Source organism: Hyperolius riggenbachi, chromosome 8, assembly GCF_040937935.1.
Source record: "Hyperolius riggenbachi isolate aHypRig1 chromosome 8, aHypRig1.pri, whole genome shotgun sequence".
NCBI classification, from domain to species: Eukaryota; Metazoa; Chordata; class Amphibia; order Anura; family Hyperoliidae; genus Hyperolius; species Hyperolius riggenbachi.
The window spans coordinates 847,117-866,848 of record NC_090653.1 but is presented as its reverse complement, the minus strand read 5'-3'; the positions used below and the strand labels follow the sequence as shown (position 1 = coordinate 866,848).

General features: G+C 49.3%; 1 non-coding gene across 1 annotated transcript; it reads left to right on the top strand.

Annotated features, from left to right (window-relative positions):
* Positions 1-15,197: 15,197 nt before the first annotated feature.
* TRNAG-UCC (transfer RNA glycine (anticodon UCC)) lies at positions 15,198-15,269 on the top strand. The gene has a single exon. It is a non-coding gene; the product is annotated as a tRNA-Gly (tRNA).
* The last annotated feature ends 4,463 nt before the right edge of the window (positions 15,270-19,732 follow it).

Sequence of the window (19,732 nt, the reverse complement as noted above, 5' to 3'; positions counted from 1 at the left end):
ACTCCCTCACTCCCTAAAGGGGCTCCCCTGGCACTCACTCACTCCCTAAAGGGGCTCCCTGGCACGCACTCACTCCCTAAAGGGGCTCCCTGGCACTCACTCACTCCCTAAAGGGGCTCCCTGTCACTCACTCACTCCCTAAAGGGGCTCCCTGTCACTCACTCACTCCCTAAAGGGGCTCCCTGACACTCACTCACTCCCTAAAGGGGCTCCCCTGGCACTCACTCACTCCCTAAAGGGGCTCCCCTGGCACTCACTCACTCCCTAAAGGGGCTCCCCTGGCACTCACTCACTCCCTAAAGGGGCTCCCCTGGCACTCACTCACTCCCTAAAGGGGCTCCCTGTCACTCACTCACTCACTAAAGGGGCTCCCTGGCACGCACTCACTCCCTAAAGGGGCTCCCTGTCACTCACTCACTCCCTAAAGGGGCTACCTGTCACTCACTCACTCCCTAAAGGGGCTCCCTGTCACTCACTCCCTAAAGGGGCTCCCTGGCACGCACGCACTCACTCACTAAAGGGGCTCCCTGGCACGCACTCACTCACTAAAGGGGCTCCCTGGCACGCACTCACTCACTAAAGGGGCTCCCTGGCACTCACTCACTCCCTAAAGGGCCTCCCTGTCACTCACTCAATCCCTAAAGGGGCTCCCTGTCACTCAATCACTCCCTAAAGGGGCTCCCTGTCACTCACTCACTGCCTAAAGGGGCTCCCTGTCACTCACTGCCTAAAGGGGCTCCCTGTCACTCACTCACTGCCTAAAGGGGCTCCCTGTCACTCACTCACTGCCTAAAGGGGCTCCCTGTCACTCACTCACTGCCTAAAGGGGCTCCCTGGCACTCACTCACTGCCTAAAGGGGCTTCCTGGCACTCACTCACTGCCTAAAGGGGCTCCCTGGCACGCACCCACTCCCTAAAGGGGCTCCCTGTCACTCACTCCCTAAAGGGGCTCCCTGGCACGCACGCACTCACTGCCTAAAGGGGCTCCCTGTCACTCACTCACTGCCTAAAGGGGCTCCCTGTCACTCACTCACTGCCTAAAGGGGCTCCCTGTCACTCACTCACTGCCTAAAGGGGCTCCCTGGCACTCACTCACTGCCTAAAGGGGCTCCCTGGCACTCACTCACTACCTAAAGGTGCTCCCTGTCACTCACTATCGGGGTCCCTGTCACTCACTACCTAACTGGAGGCGCCTGTCACTCACTAGCTAACCTGGGGGTCCCTGTCACTCACTACCTAACTTGGGGGGGCTACCATATTAAGGGGGCATTCTGCCTATTTATGTGAAATGCTGTCTATTTATGTGCCTCATGACTGCTGAATGTGTCTTGTTGGGAGCCTTATGATTTGTTGGGGGCCTCATGATTGCTGAATTTGTCTTGTTGGGGGCCTCATGATTTGTTGGGGGCCTCATGATTGCTGAATTTGTCTTGTTGGGGGCCTCATGATTGCTGAATTTGTCTTGTTGGGGGCCTCATGATTTGTTGGAGGCCTCATGATTGCTGAATTTGTCTTGTTGGGGGCCTCCTGATTTGTTGGGGGCCTCATGATTGCTGAATATGTCTTGTTGGGGGTCACATGATTGCTAACTGCGAGACTATGGGAAAAGCTGAATCCTTATCATATGAGACAATAGCATTAAACCTACTTTTTTAGCGTTTTAAAACAGAAAATAAAACTGGGAGGTTCTAAAAAATTGAATACATTTTTCAGGAGTAGGATGGATGAAATTGTTTATCTTCACAGTTTATTTTCAACTTGGATTTTCCATAATGTTCATGTATGAGTTAAAACGTTTGTACAGTATTTAGTTTAAATTGCTGTTGCCACTTTGCGATAGATACCGGTAAGTGACTTTTGGGTTGCAGTTTGGGCACTCGGCCTCCAAAAGGTTCGCCACCACTGTCCTAATCTGATGTCCCACCATTGCTAGGTTCATGTAAATTTGTCTCCACCCGTTACCACACCTATATTCTGGTCCATGGCCCACCCATTTTTTGGTGCGGCGCGATAAGCACGCCACACAACGTGATCGTCATATTTTTGGCATGCTAGCTGCAGTGTGCTGAATTCTGCTGCCTACAGTATGTACAGTATACGCTGTTCTCTAGTGCTTGCACTGTGTGCTGATTTACCTCCAGTGTGTACAGTGTAAGGTGTTACTCTGTGCCTTTATTGATTGTAAACCAGCTGTATTGTATGCTGATCCCTGCTACTTTCAGTATGTACAGTATTAGCTGTAAAGCCTGGTACACACATACAATTTTGATTAGCCAATTTTAGCTCTGTTCATAAAATTCATTGTCTGTTGGCCCACTTACTGCACGGGGGTGGGAAATTGGGGGTCAGTGATTGACCAATCAAAATTGTATGTGCGTATACATCTTTGATCTATGCCTATACTGATTGTAAATGATCGAAATAAAGGACAGGGGGCTCCGTCCAATATTTCGATGGGCAGGCCCGTTATCCGTAGCTTACACCGCTGCTAAGTTCATGTACATTTGGCCCCATCCATGACCACGCCCACTCACCGCATGGCCACGCCCATTTTTTGCCATGTACCTCCCCTCCTGGTGCCCACAGGTGCCACTGATCTCCAGGGACCCTAGAAACGCCCCTGACTCCAGGCCTGTGGTCCTGATAGCTGCAGGTCCTGATGGTGCACAAGGACGTGTGCTCCAGGCCTGTGGTCCTGATAGCTGCAGGTCCTGATGGTGCACAAGGACGGGTGCTCCAGGCCTGTGGTCCTGATAGCTGCAAGTCCTGATGGTGTACAAGGATGTGTGCTCCAGGCCTGTGGTCCTGATAGCTGCAGGTCCTGATGGTGCACAAGGACGTGAGCTCCAGGCCTGTGGTCCTGATAGCTGCAGGTCCTGATGGTGCACAAGGACGGGTGCTCCAGGCCTGTGGTCCTGATAGCTGCAGGTCCTGATGGTGCACAAGGACGGGTGCTCCAGGCCTGTGGTTCTGATGATGTGCAGGTCCTGATGGTGCACAAGGACGTGTGCTCCGGGCCTGTGGTCCTGATAACTGCAGGTCCTGATGGTGGGCAAGGACGTGTGCTCCAGGCCTGTGGTCCTGATAGCTTCAGCTCCTGATGGTGCACAAGGACGTGTGCTCCGGGCCTGTGGTCCTGATAGCTGCAAGTCCTGATGGTGCACAAGGACGTGTGCTCCAGGCCTGTGGTCCTGATAGCTGCAAGTCCTGATGGTGCACAAGGACGTGTGTTCCAGGCCTGTGGTCCTGATAGCTGCAGGTCCTGATGGTGCACAAGGACGTGTACTCCAGGCCTGTGGTCCTGATAGCTGCAGGTCCTGATGGTGTGCTCCAGGCCTGTGGTCCTGATAGCTGCAGGTCCTGATAGTGCACAAGGACGTGTGCTCCAGGCCTGTGGTCCTGATAGCTGCAGGTCCTGATGGTGCACAAGGACGGGTGCTCCAGGCCTGTGGTCCTGATAGCTGCAAGTCCTGATGGTGTACAAGGATGTGTGCTCCAGGCCTGTGGTCCTGATAGCTGCAGGTCCTGATGGTGCACAAGGACGTGAGCTCCAGGCCTGTGGTCCTGATAGCTGCAGGTCCTGATGGTGCACAAGGACGTGTGCTCCAGGCCTGTGGTCCTGATGATGTGCAGGTCCTGATGGTGCACAAGGACGTGTGCTCCGGGCCTGTGGTCCTGATAGCTGCAGGTCCTGATGGTGGGCAAGAACGTGTGCTTCAGGCCTGTGGTCCTGATAGCTTCAGCTCCTGATGGTGCACAAGGACGTGTGCTCCGGGCCTGTGGTCCTGATAGCTGCAAGTCCTGATGGTGCACAAGGACGTGTGCTCCAGGCCTGTGGACTTGATAGCTGCAGGTCCTGATGGTGCACAAGGACGTGTACTCCAGGCCTGTGGTCCTGATAGCTGCAGGTCCTGATGGTGTGCTCCAGGCCTGTGGTCCTGATAGCTGCAGGTCCTGATAGTGCACAAGGACGTGTGTTCCAGGCCTGTGGTCCTGATAGCTGCAGGTCCTGATGGTGCGCAAGGACGGGTGCTCCAGGCCTGTGGTCCTGATAGCTGCAGGTCCTGATGGGGCACAAGGACGGGTGCTCCAGGCCTGTGGTCCTGATAGCTGCAGGTCCTGATGGTGCACAAGGACGTGTGCTCCAGGCCTGTGGTCCTGATAGCTGCAGGTTCTGATGGTGCGCACGGACGTGTGTTCCAGGCCTGTGGTCCTGATAGCTGCAGGTCCTGATGGTGCACAAGGACGTGTGCTCCAGGCCTGTGGTCCTGATAGCTGCAGCTCCTGATGGTGCACAAGGACGTGTGCTCCGGGCCTGTGGTCCTGATAGCTGCAGCTCCTGATGGTGCACAAGGACGTGTGCTCTAGGCCTGTGGTCCTGATAGCTGCAGGTCCTGATGGTGCACAAGGACGTGTACTCCAGGCCTGTGGTCCTGATAGCTGCAGGTCCTGATGGTGCGCAAGGATGGGTGCCCCAGGCCTGTGGTCCTGATAGCTGCAGGTCCTGATGGGGCACAAGGACGGGTGCTCCAGGCCTGTGGTCCTGATACCTGCAGCTCCTGATGCACAAGGACGTGTGCTCCAGGCCTGTGGTCCTGATAGCTGCAGCTCCTGATGGTGCACAAGGACGTGTGCTCCGGGCCTGTGGTCCTGATAGCTGCAGGTCCTGATGGTGCACAAGGACGTGTGCTCCAGGCCTGTGGTCCTGATAGCTGCAGGTCCTGATGGTGCACAAGGACGTGTACCCCAGGCCTGTGGTCCTGATAGCTGCAGGTCCTGCAGGTGCAGTATCACCGAGAATACAGAATATACCCGATTATTGATGATCTGCAGTATCACCGATAATCGGATATATATACTAACCTCTGGACACCTGAGATAACCAGTAAGTGTTAGGTGCAACAGCAATACATTGAGTACTGCACAGAAGAATGTTCCTTCCGTTGGCCTAGACTCTCCCGGGGGAGGAGCTAGGCTGAGAGTAGGAAGGACAGAGCGTGAGTGACACCAATGAGAGGATGTCACTCACAGGTCTGGGAACTGCCTCTAACAGTAAGGCCAGTTCTCGAGGTCGGGCAAGCCAGGTCGTTAACACACAGACAGATACGGTACAGATTCAGGAGACAGATATGGAATCCAGTGAACAGGCAGGGTTTGGCAACGGAGAATCAGAATAGCACAGTACAGAATCAGGAGGCAAATACAGAGTCCAGGAACGAGCAGAGGTTGGCAACAGGTATCAGAAATATCAAGGTACAGGATCAGAGTTCAGAGGAATAGTCAGTCAAGCAGAAGGTCATAACAAATAATACAATTCAATATTCCTAACGCTAAGGTGTGAGATCCTTGATGTCAACACCTTTGGAAACTATGCTAGTACACAGATACAGACAAGGTCTGAGTGCTACCACGTAGTGATCGCAACGCCAGACGCCAGAGAAATGCCCAGCACCCAGTATATATACACTAGTGCTCTCCAGCACCTCCCTTAAGTGCTGGACCAATGGAAGGTGGTAAAAATGTAAGCTGACCAGCTTGGTCAGCTGACTCTTCTCTGGCTGTCATATAAGCTCTGCCTCTCAGCGTGCGCGCACGTCCTTTTGAACCTGTGTGTGGACTAGCAGTCCCAGCCACACCAGACATGTTTTGCAATGTATCCGCTGATTCGGGCGTGGGGGCCGCCGCACTGCTCTCCTAGCAAGCGACGGCTTCCCCGCATCCAACCACAGTGTCAGTAGTATCGCTATGCGCGCAATCCGCCGCGTCCAACGCGGACTCCACCGCTCTGCCCATGCGGCGGTTTCTTCGCGTTGTGCCGCCATGTTGGACGCGGAAACAGCCGCCTCACTCTGAGCACTTGCGGCGGCTTTTCAGCGTTTCCTCACAATACAGGCTGATAATACCGGCTGATAATACCGGCTGATAATACCGGCTGATAATATCGGCTGATGATACCGGCTGATGATACCGGCTGATGATACAGGCTGATAATACCGGCTGATAATACCGGCTGATAATATCTGCTGATAATACCGGCTGATAATACAGGCTGATAATACCGGCTGATAATACAGGCTGATAATACCGGCTGATGAAACAGGCTGATGATACAGGCTGATAATACCGGCTGATGATACCGGCTGATAATACAGGCTGACAATACCGGCTGATGATACAGGCTGATGATACCGGCTGATGATACCGGCTGATAATACAGGCTGAGAATACCGGCTGATGATACAGGCTGATGATACCGTCTGATAATACAGGCTGATAATACCAGCTGATAATACAGGCTGATAATACAGGCTGATGATACCGGCTGATAATACCGGCTGATAATACCGGCTGATAATACCGGCTGATGATACCGGCTGATGATACCGGCTGATAATACAGGCTGATAATACAGGCTTATAATACCGGCTGATAATACCGGCTGATGATACCGGCTGATGATACAGGCTGATGATACTGATAATACCGGCTGATAATACCGGCTGATGATACCGGCTGATGATACAGGCTGATAATACCGGCTGATAATACAGGCTGATAATACAGGCTGATAATACCGGCTGATAATACCGGCTGATAATACCGGCTGATAATGCCGGCTGATAATACAGACTGATAATACCGGCTGATAATACAGGCTGACAATACCGGCTGATGATACAGGCTAATGATACCGGCTGATGATACAGGCTGACAATACCGGCTGATGATACAGGCTGATGATACCGGCTGATAATACAGGCTGATAATACAGGCTGATAATACCGGCTGATAATACCGGCTGATAATACCGGCTGATAATACCGGCTGATAATACAGGCTGATAATACCGGCTGATGATACACGCTAATGATACCGGCTGATAATACCGGCTGATAATACCGGCTGATGATACCGGCTGATGATACCGGCTGATGATACAGGCTGAAAATACCAGCTGATAATACAGGCTGATAATACCGGCTGATAATACAGACTGATAATACCGGCTGATAATGCCGGCTGATAATACAGACTGATAATACCGGCTGATAATACAGGCTGACAATACCGGCTGATGATACAGGCTAATGATACCGGCTGATGATACAGGCTGACAATACCGGCTGATGATACAGGCTGATGATACCGGCTGATAATACAGGCTGATAATACAGGCTGATAATACCGGCTGATAATACCGGCTGATAATACAGGCTGATAATACCGGCTGATGATACCGGCTGATGATACCGGCTGATGATACAGGCTGACAATACCGGCTGATGATACAGGCTGATGATACCGGCTGATAATACAGGCTGATAATACAGGCTGATACGACCGGCTGATAATACCGGCTGATAATACAGGCTGACAATACCGGCTGATGATACAGGCTAATGATACCGGCTGATGATACAGGCTGACAATACCGGCTGATGATACAGGCTGATGATACCGGCTGATAATACAGGCTGATAATACAGGCTGATAATACCGGCTGATAATACCGGCTGATAATACAGGCTGATAATACCGGCTGATGATACCGGCTGATGATACCGGCTGATGATACAGGCTGATGATACAGGCTGATGATACCGGCTGATGATACCGGCTGATAATACCAGCTGATGATACCGGCTGATGATACCGGCTGATAATACAGGCTGATAATACAAGCTGATAATACAGGCTGATGATACCGGCTGATGATACCGGCTGATAATACCGGCTGATAATACCGGCTGATAATACCGGCTGATAATACAGGCTGATAATACCGGCTGATGATACCGGCTGATGATACCGGCTGATAATACCGGCTGATGATACAGGCTGATAATACCGGCTGATAATACAGGCTGATGATACCGGCTGATGATACCGGCTGATGATACAGGCTGATAATACAGGCTGATAAAACCGGCTGATAATACCGGCTGATAATACCGGCTGATAATACAGGCTGATAATACCGGCTGATAATACTGGCTGATGATACAGGCTGATAATACCGGCTGATGATACAGGTTGATAATACCGGCTGATAATACAGGCTGATAATATCGGCTGATGATACTGGCTGATAATACCAGCTGATGATACCGGCTGATGATACCGGCTGATGATACCGGCTGATAATACCGGCTGATGATACCGACTGATGATACCGGCTGATGATACCGGCTGATGATAGCGGCTGATAATACCGGCTGATAATACCGGCTGATGATACTGGCTGATGATACAGGCTGATAATACCGGCTGATGATACCGGCTGATGATAGCGGCTGATGATACCGGCTGATGATACAGGCTGATGATACAGGCTGATGATACCGGCTGATGACACCGGCTGATAATACCGGCTGATGATACAGGCTGACAATACCGGCTGATAATACCGGCTGATAATACAGGCTGATAATACAGGCTGATAATACCGGCTGATAATACCGGCTGATGATACCGGCTGATGATACAGGCTGATGATACCGGCTGATGATACCGGCTGATAATACCGGCTGATGATACAGGCTGATGATACAGGCTGACAATACCGGCTGATGATACAGGCTGATGATACCGGCTGATAATACAGGCTGATAATACCGGCTGATGATGCCGGCTGATGATACAGGCTGATGATACCGGCTGATAATACCGGCTGATGATACAGGCTGTTAATACCGGCTGATGATACCGGCTGATGATACCGGCTGATGATACCGGCTGATGATACCGGCTGATAATACCGGCTGATGATACAGGCTGATGATACAGGCTGACAATACCGGCTGATGATACAGGCTGATGATACCGGCTGATAATACAGGCTGATAATACCGGCTGATGATGCCGGCTGATGATACAGGCTGATGATACCGGCTGATAATACCGGCTGATGATACAGGCTGTTAATACCGGCTGATGATACCGGCTGATGATACCGGCTGATGATACCGGCTGATGATACCGGCTGATGATACCGGTTGATGATACAGGCTGATGATACCGGCTGATGATACCGGCTGATGATACAGGCTGATGATACCGGCTGATGATACCGGCTGATGATACCGGCTGATGATACAGGCTGATGATACAGGCTGATAATACTGGCTGATAATACAGGCTGATAATACCGGCTGATAATACTGGCTGATGATACCGGCTGATGATACAGGCTGATGATACCGGCTGATGATACAGGCTGATAATACAGGCTGATAATACCGGCTGATGATACCGGCTGATGATACAGGCTGATAATACCGGCTGATAATACCGGCTGATGATACCGGCTGATGATACCGGCTGATGATACCGGCTGATGATACCGACTGATAATACCGGCTGATAATACAGGCTGATAATACCGGCTGATGATGCCGGCTGATGATACAGGCTGATGATACCGGCTGATGATACAGGCTGATGATACCGGCTGATAATACAGGCTGATAATACCGGCTGATGATGCCGGCTGATGATACAGGCTGATGATACCGGCTGATAATACCGGCTGATGATACAGGCTGTTAATACCGGCTGATGATACCGGCTGATGATACCGGCTGATGATACCGGCTGATGATACCGGCTGATGATACAGGCTGATGATACCGGCTGATGATACAGGCTGATGATACAGGCTGATAATACTGGCTGATAATACAGGCTGATAATACCGGCTGATGATACCGGCTGATGATACAGGCTGATGATACAGGCTGATGATACCGGCTGATGATACAGGCTGATAATACAGGCTGATAATACAGGCTGATGATACCGGCTGATGATACAGGCTGATAATACCGGCTGATGATACCGGCTGATGATACCGGCTGATGATACCGGCTGATGATACCGGCTGATAATACCGGCTGATAATACAGGCTGATAATACAGGCTGATGATACTGGCTGATGATACCGGCTGATAATACCGGCTGATAATACAGGCTGATAATACCGGCTGATGATACCGGCTGATAATACCGGCTGATGATACTGGCTGATGATACCGGCTGATAATACAGGCTGATAATACAGGCTGATAATACCGGCTGATGATACAGGCTGATAATACCGGCTGATAATACCGGCTGATGATACCGGCTGATGATACCGGCTGATGATACCGGCTGATAATACCGGCTGGTAATACAGGCTGACGATACCGGCTGATGATACAGGCTGATGATACCGGCTGATAATACAGGCTGATAATACCGGCTGATGATGCCGGCTGATGATACAGGCTGATGATACCGGCTGATAATACCGGCTGTTAATACCGGCTGATGATACCGGCTGATGATACCGGCTGATGATACCGGCTGATAATACCGGCTGATGATACAGGCTGATGATACAGGCTGACAATACCGGCTGATGATACAGGCTGATGATACCGGCTGATAATACAGGCTGATAATACCGGCTGATGATGCCGGCTGATGATACAGGCTGATGATACCGGCTGATAATACCGGCTGATGATACAGGCTGTTAATACCGGCTGATGATACCGGCTGATGATACCGGCTGATGATACCGGCTGATGATACCGGCTGATGATACCGGCTGATGATACCGGTTGATGATACAGGCTGATGATACCGGCTGATGATACCGGCTGATGATACCGGCTGATAATACCGGCTGATGATACAGGCTGATGATACAGGCTGACAATACCGGCTGATGATACAGGCTGATGATACCGGCTGATAATACAGGCTGATAATACCGGCTGATGATGCCGGCTGATGATACCGGCTGATGATACAGGCTGTTAATACCGGCTGATGATACCGGCTGATGATACCGGCTGATGATACCGGCTGATGATACCGGCTGATGATACCGGCTGATGATACCGGTTGATGATACAGGCTGATGATACCGGCTGATGATACCGGCTGATGATACAGGCTGATGATACCGGCTGATGATACCGGCTGATGATACAGGCTGATGATACCGGCTGATGATACAGGCTGATGATACAGGCTGATAATACTGGCTGATAATACAGGCTGATAATACCGGCTGATAATACTGGCTGATGATACCGGCTGATGATACAGGCTGATGATACCGGCTGATGATACCGGCTGATGATACAGGCTGATAATACAGGCTGATAATACCGGCTGATGATACCGGCTGATGATACAGGCTGATAATACCGGCTGATGATACCGGCTGATGATACCGGCTGATGATACCGGCTGATGATACCGGCTGATGATACCGACTGATAATACCGGCTGATAATACAGGCTGATAATACCGGCTGATGATGCCGGCTGATGATACAGGCTGATGATACCGGCTGATGATACAGGCTGATGATACCGGCTGATAATACAGGCTGATAATACCGGCTGATGATGCCGGCTGATGATACAGGCTGATGATACCGGCTGATAATACCGGCTGATGATACAGGCTGTTAATACCGGCTGATGATACCGGCTGATGATACCGGCTGATGATACCGGCTGATGATACCGGTTGATGTTACAGGCTGATGATACCGGCTGATGATACCGGCTGATGATACCGGCTGATGATACCGGCTGATGATACAGGCTGATGATACCGGCTGATGATACAGGCTGATGATACAGGCTGATAATACTGGCTGATAATACAGGCTGATAATACCGGCTGATGATACCGGCTGATGATACAGGCTGATGATACAGGCTGATGATACCGGCTGATGATACAGGCTGATAATACAGGCTGATAATACAGGCTGATGATACCGGCTGATGATACAGGCTGATAATACAGGCTGATAATACCGGCTGATGATACCGGCTGATGATACAGGCTGATAATACCGGCTGATAATACCGGCTGATGATATTGGCTGATAATACCGGCTGATAATACCGGCTGATAATATCGGCTGATGATACCGGCTGATGATACCGGCTGATGATACAGGCTGATAATACCGGCTGATAATACCGGCTGATAATATCTGCTGATAATACCGGCTGATAATACAGGCTGATAATACCGGCTGATAATACAGGCTGATAATACCGGCTGATGAAACAGGCTGATGATACAGGCTGATAATACCGGCTGATGATACCGGCTGATAGTACAGGCTGACAATACCGGCTGATGATACCGGCTGATAATACAGGCTGATAATACCAGCTGATAATACAGGCTGATAATACAGGCTGATGATACCGGCTGATAATACCGGCTGATAATACCGGCTGATAATACCGGCTGATGATACCGGCTGATGATACCGGCTGATAATACAGGCTGATAATACAGGCTTATAATACCGGCTGATAATACCGGCTGATGATACCGGCTGATGATACAGGCTGATGATACTGATAATACCGGCTGATAATACCGGCTGATGATACCGGCTGATGATACCGGCTGATGATACAGGCTGATAATACCGGCTGATAATACAGGCTGATAATACAGGCTGATAATACCGGCTGATAATACCGGCTGATAATACCGGCTGATAATGCCGGCTGATAATACAGACTGATAATACCGGCTGATAATACAGGCTGACAATACCGGCTGATGATACAGGCTAATGATACCGGCTGATGATACAGGCTGACAATACCGGCTTATGATACAGGCTGATGATACCGGCTGATAATACAGGCTGATAATACCGGCTGATAATACCGGCTGATAATACCGGCTGATAATACCGGCTGATAATACAGGCTGATAATACCGGCTGATAATACAGGCTAATGATACCGGCTGATAATACCCGCTGATAATACCGGCTGATAATACCGGCTGATGATACCGGCTGATGATACCGGCTGATGATACAGGCTGATGATACAGGCTGAAAATACCGGCTGATAATACAGGCTGATAATACCGGCTGATAATACAGACTGATAATACCGGCTGATAATACCGGCTGATAATGCCGGCTGATAATACAGGCTGATAATACCGGCTGATAATACAGGCTGACAATACCGGCTGATGATACAGGCTAATGATACCGGCTGATGATACAGGCTGACAATACCGGCTGATGATACCGGCTGATGATACCGGCTGATAATACAGGCTGATAATACCGGCTGATAATACCGGCTGATAATACAGGCTGATAATACCGGCTGATGATACCGGCTGATGATACCGGAGGATAATACAGGCTGATGATACAGGCTGATGATACCGGCTGATGATACCGGCTGATAACACCAGCTGATAATACCGGCTGATGATACCGGCTGATAATACAGGCTGATAATACAGGCTGATAATACAGGCTGATAATACCGGCTGATGATACCGGCTGATAATACCGGCTGATAATACCGGCTGATAATACCGGCTGATGATACCGGCTGATGATACCGGCTGATAATACAGGCTGATAATACCGGCTGATGATACCGGCTGATGATACCGGCTGATAATACCGGCTGATGATACAGGCTGATGATACCGGCTGATAATACAGGCTGATAATACCGGCTGATGATACCGGCTGATGATACCGGCTGATAATACCGGCTGATGATACCGGCTGATAATACAGGCTGATAATACCGGCTGATGATACCGGCTGATAATACAGGCTGATGATACCGGCTGATAATACTGGCTGATGATACAGGCTGATAATACCGGCTGATGATACAGGTTGATAATACCGGCTGATAATACAGGCTGATAATATCGGCTGATGATACTGGCTGCTAATACCAGCTGATGATACCGGCTGATGATACCGGCTGATGATACCGGCTGATGATACCGACTGATGATACCGGCTGATGATACCGGCTGATGATACCGGCTGATGATACCGGCTGATGATACCGGCTGATGATACCGGCTGATGATACCGGCTGATGATACCGGCTGATGATACCGGCTGATGATAGCGGCTGATAATACCGGCTGATAATACCGGCTGATGATACTGGCTGATGATACAGGCTGATAATACCGGCTGATGATACCGGCTGATGATACCGGCTGATGATACCGGCTGATGATACAGGCTGATGATACAGGCTGATGATACCGGCTGATGACACCGGCTGATAATACCGGCTGATGATACAGGCTGACAATACCGGCTGATAATACCGGCTGATAATACAGGCTGATGATACAGGCTGACAATACCGGCTGATAATACCGGCTGATGATACCGGCTGATAATACCGGCTGATAATACCGGCTGATAATACAGGCTGATAATACTGGCTGATGATACCGGCTGATGATACCGGCTGATAATACCGGCTGATAATACCGGCTGATAATACAGGCTGATAATACTGGCTGATGATACCGGCTGATAATACCGGCTGATGATACAGGCTGATAATACAGGCTGATAATACCGGCTGATGATACCGGCTGATGATACAGGCTGATAATACCGGCTGATAATACCGGCTGATGATACCGGCTGATAATACCGGCTGATGATACCGGCTGATGATACCGGCTGATGATACCGGCTGATGATACAGGCTGATGATACCGGCTGATGATACAGGCTGATAATACAGGCTGATAATACCGGCTGATGATACCGGCTGATGATACAGGCTGATAATACCGGCTGATAATACCGGCTGTTGATACCGGCTGATAATACCGGCTGATGATACCGGCTGATGATAACGGCTGATGATACAGGCTGATGATACCGGCTGATGATACTGGCTGATAATACCGGCTGATGATACCGGCTGATGATACCGGCTGATGATACAGGCTGATAATACCGGTTGGGCATTATTTTCCTCACTTGGCATTACAACAGACTAGTCTTCTCTTCTCACACAACTGATATCACATCCTCGTTCACTGAAGCAATAATAATGTGTCCTGTGCTGAGTTCCTGCGAATACCACAACTCCCAGCATGCATTGCAAGTCATATACTGGCCGTGCATGCTGGGATGTGTAGTAGTGCCACAGCACTGCTGGTATTTGCATTCTATGGGCTTCCATTGTGGAACAAGCTTATATTGAATAACGATTATAGTGCAGCATAGATGACCTTTTGGTTTTTTCCTAACAGAATACATGTTGCCTGACGTATTTTATATGAATATAACAATACAGCACTCAGGGCTCCTGTTTCTTTGTAAGAGGAGGCAGCAGTGATGATTATCAGGAAGCGTTGGTGGTATAGTGGTGAGCATAGCTGCCTTCCAAGCAGTTGACCCGGGTTCGATTCCCGGCCAACGCAAAAACTCTTTTCACAATTTTATTTCATTGTCTTTACATGTTTTTTTCTATATATTATAATTTTATGTATATAGATGCATTTAAAAAAAAAATTGTAAATGTTTATTGAAACAATTTTGGAAGTACAAAAAATGAAAGTACAAAATAGAGAGTGTACATATGAGACCTTACGTAACATATTGGAAGCTGACATATGTCTCAGTCTGGGAGTGGAGCAATAGCTGCATTTCATGGTTCACAGCTAGGCACTTCTCAGTCTGGGAGTGGAGCAATGGCTGCATTTAATGCTTCACAGCTAAACACTTCTCAGTCTGGGAGTGGAGCAATGGCTGCATTTAATGCTTCACAGCTAAACACTTCTCAGTCTGGGAGTGGAGCAATGGCTGCATTTCATGCTTCACAACTAAACACTTCTCAGTCTGGGAGTGGAGCAATGACTGCATTTCATGCTTCACAGCTAAACACTTCTCAGTCTGGGAGTGGAGCAATAGCTGCATTTCATGGTTCACAACTAGGCACTTCTCCGTCTGGGAGTGGAGCAATAGCTGCATTTCATGGTTCACAACTAAACACTTCTCCGTCTGGGAGTGGAGCAATAGCTGCATTTCATGCTTCATAACTAAAGACTTCTCAGTCTGGGAGTGGAGCAATGGCTGCATTTCATGCTTCACAGCTAAACACTTCTCAGTCTGGGAGTGGAGCAATGGCTGCATTTCATGCTTCACAGCTAGGCACTTCTCAGTCTGGGAGTGGAGCGATGGCTGCATTTCATGCTTCACAGCTAAACACTTCTCAGTCTGGGAGTGGAGCAATAGCTGCATTTCATGCTTCACAGCTAAACACTTCTCAGTCTGGGAGTGGAGCAATGGCTGCATTTCATGCTTCACAGCTAAACACTTCTCAGTCTGGGAGTGGAGCAATGGCTGCATTTCATGCTTCACAGCTAAAGACTTCTCAGTCTGGGAGTGGAGCAATGGCTTCATTTCATGCTTCACAGCTAGGCACTTCTCAGTCTGGGAGTGGAGCAATAGCTGCATTTCATGCTTCACAACTAAAGACTTCTCAGTCTGGGAGTGGAGCAATGGCTGCATTTTATACTTCACAGCTAAATACTTCTAAGTCTGGGAGTGGAGCAATGGCTGCATTTTATACTTCACAACTAAAGACTTCTCAGTCTGGGAGTGGAGCAATGGCTGCATTTCATGCTTCACAACTAGGCACTTCTCCGTCTGGGAGTGGAGCAATAGCTGCATTTCATGCTTCACAGCTAGGCACTTCTCAGTCTGGGAGTGGAGCAATAGCTGCATTTCATGCTTCACAGCTAGGCACTTCTCAGTCTGGGAGTGGAGCAATAGCTGCATTTCATGCTTCACAGCTAGGCACTTCTCAGTCTGGGAGTGGAGCAATGGCTGCATTTCATGCTTCACAGCTAGGCACTTCTCAGTCTGGGAGTGGAGCAATGGCTGCATTTCATGCTTCACAACTAAAGACTTCTCAGTCTGGGAGTGGAGCAATAGCTGCATTTCATTCTTCACAGCTAAACACTTCTCAGTCTGGGAGTGGAGCAATAGCTGCATTTCATGCTTCACAGCTAGGCACTTCTCAGTCTGGGAGTGGAGCAATAGCTGCATTTCATGCTTCACAACTAAAGACTTCTCAGTCTGGGAGTGGAGCAATGGCTGCATTTTATACTTCACAGCTAAAGACTTCTAAGTCTGGGAGTGGAGCAATGGCTGCATTTTATACTTCACAACTAAAGACTTCTCAGTCTGGGAGTGGAGCAATGGCTGCATTTCATGCTTCACAACTAGGCACTTCTCAGTCTGGGAGTGGAGCAATGGCTGCATTTCATGCTTCACAGCTAGGCACTTCTCAGTCTGGGAGTGGAGCAATAGCTGCATTTCATACTTCACAACTAAAGACTTCTCAGTCTGGGAGTGGAGCAATGGCTGCATTTTATACTTCACAGCTAAAGACTTCTAAGTCTGGGAGTGGAGCAATGGCTGCATTTTATACTTCACAACTAAAGACTTCTCAGTCTGGGAGTGGAGCAATGGCTGCATTTCATGCTTCACAACTAGGCACTTCTCCGTCTGGGAGTGGAGCAATAGCTGCATTTCATGCTTCACAGCTAGGCACTTCTCAGTCTGGGAGTGGAGCAATGGCTGCATTTCATGCTTCACAACTAAAGACTTCTCAGTCTGGGAGTGGAGCAATGGCTGCATGTCATGCTTCACAACTAGGCACTTCTCCGTCTGGGAGTGGAGCAATGGCTGCATTTTATACTTCACAGCTAAAGACTTCTCAGTCTGGGAGTGGAGCAATGGCTGCATTTTATACTTCACAGCTAAAGACTTCTCAGTCTGGGAGTGGAGCAATGGCTGCATTTTATACTTCACAACTAAAGACTTCTCCGTCTGGGAGTGGAGCAATAGCTGCATTTCATGCTTCACAGCTAGGCACTTCTCAGTCTGGGAGTGGAGCAATAGCTGCATTTCATGCTTCACAACTAAAGACTTCTCAGTCTGGGAGTGGAGCAATGGCTGCATTTCATGCTTCACAACTAAAGACTTCTCAGTCTGGGAGTGGAGCAATAGCTGCATTTTATACTTCACAACTAAAGACTTCTCAGTCTGGGAGTGGAGCAATGGCTGCATTTTATACTTCACAACTAAATACTTCTCAGTCTGGGAGTGGAGCAATAGCTGCATTTCATGCTTCACAGCTAGGCACTTCTCAGTCTGGGAGTGGAGCAATGGCTGCATTTCATGCTTCACAGCTAAAGACATCTCAGTTTGGGAGTGGAGCAATGGCTGCATTTCATGCTTCACAGCTAAAGACATCTCAGTCTGGGAGTGGAGCAATAGCTGCATTTCATGCTTCACAACTAAAGACTTCTCAGTCTGGGAGTGGAGCAATAGCTGCATTTCATGCTTCACAGCTAAACACTTCTCAGTCTGGGAGTGGAGCAATGGCTGCATTTCATGCTTCACAGCTAAAGACATCTCAGTTTGGGAGTGGAGCAATGGCTGCATTTCATGCTTCACAGCTAAAGACATCTCAGTCTGGGAGTGGAGCAATAGCTGCATTTCATGCTTCACAGCTAGGCACTTCTCAGACTGGGAGTGGAGCAATAGCTGCATTTCATGCTTCACAGCTAAACACTTCTCAGTCTGGGAGTGGAGCAATAGCTGCATTTCATGCTTCACAGCTAAAGACATCTCAGTCTGGGAGTGGAGCAATAGCTGCATTTCATGCTTCACAACTAAAGACTTCTCAGTCTGGGAGTGGAGCAATAGCTGCATTTCATGCTTCACAGCTAGGCACTTCTCAGTCTGGGAGTGGAGCAATGGCTGCATTTCATGCTTCACAACTAAAAAAAGAGATGGGCCAAACTGTTCGCTGTCGAACGGTTCCCGGCGAACTTTGGTGGTTTGCGATCGCGGGCAAAAGCGAGTTTTATGGTTGTTCAATTCGCCTCCTATTCTACATCATTAGGGTAAGCTTTGACCCTCTACATCACAGTCAACGGGCACATTGTAGCCAATCAGGCTACACTCCCTCCTGGAGCCACTCCCCCCCTTATATAAGGCAGGCAGCGCCAGGCATTGGACTCACTCGTGTGCCTGCATTACTTAGTGAAGGGACAGCTGCTGGCAGACTCTCATGGGGAAAGTGTTAGGGAATTAGTTAGGCTGTTATAGGCTTGTTAGCTTGCTCCTGGCTGATTCGTATTGCTATAATAGCACCCCTCAACAGCTCTTTTGTGAGCTAATCTTGGTATTGTGATCTATTTTTTTTTTGCGGCCCACTTGCATTATATACAACCCTGTCAGTCAGTCGCAGCTGGCCTTTGGAGTAATTGCTACTGTGCCACTGCCAGGCCCAGCACATTCAGTGACTACCTGTGTGTGTGACAGGCAGCTGTACATTTGTAATCCCATCCCAATCACTGCACCTGTTCACTGTTCAGTGCACCTACCTACCTACCTACGTGAGTGCATGCATACCACCAGTCATTGCACCTGTTCACGGTAAGTAAGTGTGTGTGTGTGTGTGTGTGTGTGTGTGTGTGTGTGTGTGTGTGACAGGTGCACACTTGTAATACCCATCACTGTATATACCTACCTGTTGTGTTCAGTGCACCCACCTACCTACGTGAGCGCACGCAGTGTGATATTTAATACCACCAGTCACTGTACCTGTTCAGGGTACATGTGTGTGTGACAGCTGAACATTGTATTGATGCTAGTCACTGCAAACCTGTTCAATGCACCTGTGTGACTGCACATTGTATTAGTCAAGTCAGTGCATACCTTTCACTTCATCCCCCCCCCCCCCCAATATGGGCAAAACAAGCAGAGCCAGAGGCAGGCCACCCGGCAGATCTGTTCGAGGTTGTGCTGTCATGATTTTGTCCGGCCCTGGACCAAAGTGCAGTGTTCTGAAGGCGCGTGCTATCAA